We start from the raw sequence: 6,000 nt of genomic DNA, 5'->3' as shown, positions 1-6,000 counted from the left end.
TATGTAGCCATCTCCTGCTCCCTACGTTACAATGTCCTCATGAGCTGGAGATTGTGCACTGTCCTGGCTGTGGCATCCTGGGAACTCAGCTTCCTCCTGGCTCTGGTCCATTCATTTAGTTCTCATTCTGAGGCTGCCCTTCTGTGGGCTCATGAAATCAACCATTTCTTCTGTGAAATCCTGTCTGTCCTCAAGTTGGCCTGTGCTGACACCTGGCTCAACCAGGTGGTCATATTTTCTGCTTCCGTGTTCATCCTGGTGGGGCCGCTCTGCCTGGTGCTGGTCTCTTACCTGAGCATTCTGGCAGCCATGCTGAGGATCCAGTCTGGGGAGGGCCGCAGAAGGGTCTTCTCCATCTGCTCCTCTCACTTCTGTGTGTGGGGCTCTTCTTTGGCAGTGCCATTGTCATGTACATGGCCCCCAAGTCCCGCCATACTGAGGAGCAGCAGAAGGTCCTTTCCCTGTTTCATAGCCTTTTCAATCAGATGCCGAACCCTCTAATCCACAGCTTGAGGAATGCAGAGGTCAAGAGCATCCTGAGGAGGACACTGAGGAAGGAGAGACTGATGTAAGACCTCTCAAAGGGCACCAGGAGGAGAGGGCCCTGCTCCCTACAAAATGTGGAAGTTGGCTTTTTTGTCTTCTGCTAGGATAAATGCCACCTTAAAATTAAATATTTATTAACTTAAACATATAAACTGAAATCTTAAACTCTTGAGAGGAAAATAGAAGAATACCTTCATTAATTAGGTAGAAATGTATTTGTAGAAAAGACACAATAATCAATAGAAGTAAAATTTGAATAATTAACATTGAAAATTTTTGAAATTAATCACTGTGCTTATCAAAATCTCCATTAAGAAACAAGAAATGCATCCACAAAGTGATAAAATTCACTGTCCTGTATCCAGCAAAGAACTATAGACAATATATAAAAAGAGCTCCTTCAAATTAATATTAAAAGACAAACAAATTTTATAAAATGGGCAAAGTGCTTGAACAGACACTTCTCAAAAGAAATGCAAGTGGTCAATAAACATATAAAATGCTGCTCTACACCATTAGTCAGCAAGAAAATGTAAATTAGTTACCATCAGGTAGCATTTTATATCCCCTCGACTGTCTAAAATTTTTAATGGATTATTCATTACTGAAATGATTGGAAATCTAACTCCAATAACTGGGAAACAGTTAATACTAGTAAAGTTTGTACCCATTGAATTAACATGTTAGAGCACATTATATATTCTCTGGGTCAACAGTTAGTGACTTTTTCCTGTTAGAGGCCACAGAAAAATATATAAGACTTTGAGGACCATCTTCTTCATCATAAAAATTCAACTCTGGAAAAGCAGTCATAGGCAATGTGTAAATGAATGGGCGTGGCTGTGTTTTAGTAAAATTTTCTTTACAAAAACAATAACTGATCAAAGAGGCCCAGGGACACTAGCCTGCCAATACTTGTTCTAGATCTATGAACTAGTCTAGGTCCAGCTGATTCAAAGTCAGAGACCTTCACTGGGTAGGGTCTCAGGGACTGTACATTATGATTAGATGTGTTTTAAGAACAAGACCCAGTGGTCATTTTGGAGTCATTGTAGAGTGAGGCTTTTCTCCTAATAACTTACAAAATATATGACTTAATGGCTTATGGATTATAAATACTCATGTTTGCTCCAATATAGTTAGATAATAATGTTAACAATCCAATAAAAACAAGCACAGAGACATCTCATACAGATTAGCTTTTTCACTACTGGACATATCAGGGACTTGGATTTTTAGTTATTTACTTTAAAATTTCTCAGGCAATTTACTAGAAGCTGTTTATACCTTTATGTTAAAATCATTCTAGTTTTAATTATACATTCAGAAAGTCACTCTTATCTCATCCTGGATTAAAAGGAAATGTAATTCTTGACCCTCATCTGGTAGCTGATGATAACTTTGCATGGGGAATCACAAGGAAAGATGATAAATAACAAAACCTCAGGACAAGTTGGAGTTCTTACAGTGGATACACTTTTAGCATGTAAAGAAGGGAATCACATAGACTGATAGGGCAGGAAAATTCTAAAGCTGAGAATTACTCCAATATTCAGAGACTGAGTTATCTTAATTTGTCATCTCAGAACATTTTATATCTATCAAGCTTCTTTTCTTACCCTGAAATAAATTGTTGTGTAACAGTATGTGTTATACTTTTTTTTCTACCTTTCTTGGTTCTCTTCAGCCAATTTTAAAACAACACACCCATTTCTAGCCTTCATATACCTGAACATAAGTATTCTCTCAGTGACTCCCAGCTCCCTGGTGCATAATATTCCATGGATAAAATGCTCTGCGCCATTTGCTTTCAAATATCCTTTTGCCATCTTCTCACAAAAAGATTTGGGCATTTCTAGCTACCATTTGTCTTAAAACATGTAATAAAGGAAGTACAGTGGTGTACTTCATACAGTGATGTACTTTCATAAATATGAAAAAATACCTTCTGATTGTAAACTTCAAGCATATGAAACAATGAATCCCTGATTTCTAGAAGCAAAATGAAACAAAAATAAATCTATTTCATAACTTGCTTGTCAACAGTATTCCAATCTAGTCCAATTTATCAATATTTGCTTTTAATGCAATCTAAACATTTTTCAACTTGGTATGTTATTTTATGTAACAAATGGACAAAGCAACTTTGTCCATTATTTTAAAAAATCTTCCCTTAGATATGTTACAAAAACATTATCTTTGTGTCTTTGACACTTTGGTCTTGAATACACAAGGAATCGAGTTCTTTTGCAGGCTTTGAGTATTTTTAGGGAGACTCAATTGTCCCAGCCGCATTTACTACAAAGTTCTTCCTTCTCCAGTGCTTGATCATGCCGTGCTGCCTGTAGTTTAGCAAGAACTAAAAAAGGCATAAATCTACTTCCATAATTTATATTCTATTCAGTTTGTTTCTTGGTACGTCGTCATATGAATTTTGTAACATTTTACTTTAATTGTTTTTGCTTTTCAAAAATATAGATTTTCATACCAATTTTGTAACAAGCTACCTTGTTAAAGTTTCATATAATTTTAATAGTATGTCAGAAGATTATTTTAGATTTTCTGTATATCTGACAATTGTGTCCTTTGCGTTAATTACAGTTTGTTTCTTCTGTCTCAAATGTGCATGTATTTATTCCTTTTGTCTAATTGTACTGGTAGAAATCTTTAGTAAAAAACTGAGAAAAAGGAAAAAGAATGATAATGATGTGTATCCTTTCCTTGTTCTTTACATTAAATGGAAAGATGCTAGCATTTCACCATTCAGTAGACTATCTGCTGTGTTTTTTGTTTGTTTGGTGGTTTTTTTTTGTAGGTTATCTTTAAGAAGGCTTACTGCCATATAAGTTATAAAAAGTTTTATCATGACTTGGCATTGAATTTTGTTAAATACTTTTCTAGATCTACGGAGATGGCCATATTATATGCATCCTTTAATTTGTTAGTGTGACAAATTATATTCATTGTTTGTTTTCATGTTAAGTATTTTCTGCATTCTGGGGATAAAAACAACTTAATCATAATATACTACTACTTTATTTGGCTGAATTTGACTTCCTAATATTTTCTTTTTCCTTCTTAATTTTGATTTCAGTTAATACAAAACATTTTATCTTAAAATTATTTTTTATTTAAATTACAGTTCAACTTCATCACACTGTGTGTCTTTTAGGCGCACATTGTTTTTATGTGTTTTGTTTTGTAGTTTTTGTTTTTTGTTATACATGTGGGATAATTACAAATGAGTAATACTAAGCACGGAGAAATGCAAGAGTATTTTATTTCAGTGTATATTATAAGCTGTATAATTAGGTGAAGTTGTTTCTATGACTTGAAAGGTGTCCATAAAACACATTTCTCTCCCCACAGCATCTTATCCTTTGGGCTTTCAGAGTGACTGAGATTTATTCCCCTGTATTAAGGCATCATATTTCCAGAAGTTCTCAATTAAAATAAAATATAAAGGAATGTATCCCAACTAAGTCCCTAATCTTTCCTGAATGATACAGGTTAGGATTTCTTATTTATCTATCTATTTATTTATTATTTTGTCAAGAGGCTTTAACTTGATATCTACTCTCTTAAGAAGCTTTTAATTGCACTATATAGTATGGTCAACTATAGGGCATAATGTTGTACACCAGATCTCTGGAACTTACTCATGTTGCATTATGGAAAATGTATATTCATTCAATAGCAACTTCATGTCTCCCCTTGCCCTCTGTCCCTGGCAACAAGATTCTGTTTTGTTTTTATGAATTTGACTATTTTTAGATAACTCATATAAGTAGAATCATGCAGTACTTGTTCTTCTGTGACTGGATTATTTTATTTAGCATAATGTCCTTCAGTTCATTGATGTTGTTGCATGTGTTATGTATCGTATGTTATCAAGCTTAGTAGATGAAATGCCTACTATTAAAGAAGAAACGTAATAGTTCAACAATAGATTGATATTTTATATACTGTATGCTCTTGCCATGCTTTTGTATTTAAAAGAGTTTCTCATAACAAAATTTAAAAACATATTACTGGTGATTAAACATTGTTATTCCAAAGCAAGACTGAAGATTTTGTTGTCTTTCAACACCTAAAAATATGACCTAATTTCAATATGATAACCGACTTTTATCTAACATCTTTTTTCTTTCTTTCTTTCTTTCTTTCTTTCTTTCTTTCTTTCTTTCTTTCTTTCTTTTCTTTCTCTCTCTCTCTCTGTCTTTCTTTCTTTTTCTCTTTCTCTCCTTCTCTCTTTCCTAATATGAGTCTTAAGTTTCAAGTAATAAAACTCTTTTCATGGCTTCTACATTATATTTAGGGTTTTCCATGTATTACTAAGTATCTATGATGATTTGTTCTTTCTTTTTATTAAAAAATGATAAAAATAGGCCTGTTTGGTATGTCTCATGTTTGATTAATGCAACTTCTCTCTGAGCTGAGTAGCCCATAGCTGAGATCCAAGTGTTGAATAGGCTTCTCATTTCTTATCACACATCACAGCAAATCCTAAATAAGAGCATTAAAGAATAAGCTAAACTTTTCTCATGGTTTGTATATGGAAAAGCAGTGTTGTGCTGTAGATATGCCTATAAACAACTATGAATTCATCATAAGACATTGTTTACTTATCATAGTTCTTGACCTTCTATATGACATTCTACACTTCATTTCCATGGTAATCTTACCCAAACTGATGAAAGCCTTGGCAGGCTCTGTCTAAAAGGGTCCTCATGTGGTAAATGTCCTAATATTCATAAATATTCATTAATAACTGACCTTGGCCAACTATATTAATGCCTATCAAAGCTTTTACTATCTGCTCCCCATATTTACTGTTAATATTGCTCTAACTCACTTCATTTACCTGCTTTCTTCTTCTCATCAAGGTGAACCTCGTGATTGTCTATAACTTGTTCAAATTCTAAATGACTCCTCCCCTAGTTTGAGGTACATTCTGTTAGTTAACCCTGACATGTCATTTTTTATTATCACTCGTATATTTAAAAATAATCAATGTATCCTTTGCATTGTATACGCCATAAATGTTAAATATGTTTGCAGAAATTACCTCTTTTCCAATATTAATCTGCTAAAATGGTTAACCTGATAGCTTTGAAACAACCATGCCTCCTTGCTAAAAATTTAAACATTTACACCTTTAGTAAAAATTTGACTTTGGGGTAGATCATAGTTTTAGTGCATTATAAAAATATAGAAATTTACCAACTTTGTCAGACACCCTAATAATAATTGAAAAATAAATTATTAACTTGACAGTATTGTACATCCAAAGGAAATCAGTTTTTAAAACCCTAAATAAAGATAATACTTGTAAAACTGATTTATTAATATACTGCCTTAGCTAACAACTGTAGAAACAGTATTCATTATTTATTTTATCACCATTATCATCATAAAGACAGTGGTTCAATCCAGTCTCAGGAATCTAGGAGA

At 33.4% G+C, this 6,000-nt stretch overlaps 1 pseudogene; it reads left to right on the top strand.

Annotated features, from left to right (window-relative positions):
- Positions 1–3: 3 nt before the first annotated feature.
- LOC105546686 lies at positions 4–572 on the top strand (annotated as a pseudogene).
- The last annotated feature ends 5,428 nt before the right edge of the window (positions 573–6,000 follow it).

Source organism: Mandrillus leucophaeus, unplaced genomic scaffold (genome assembly GCF_000951045.1).
Source record: "Mandrillus leucophaeus isolate KB7577 unplaced genomic scaffold, Mleu.le_1.0 Scaffold365, whole genome shotgun sequence".
Taxonomy (NCBI): domain Eukaryota; kingdom Metazoa; phylum Chordata; class Mammalia; order Primates; family Cercopithecidae; genus Mandrillus; species Mandrillus leucophaeus.
The sequence above is the reverse complement of the archived record's forward strand: the minus strand, read 5'-3'. Positions and strand labels throughout refer to the sequence as shown.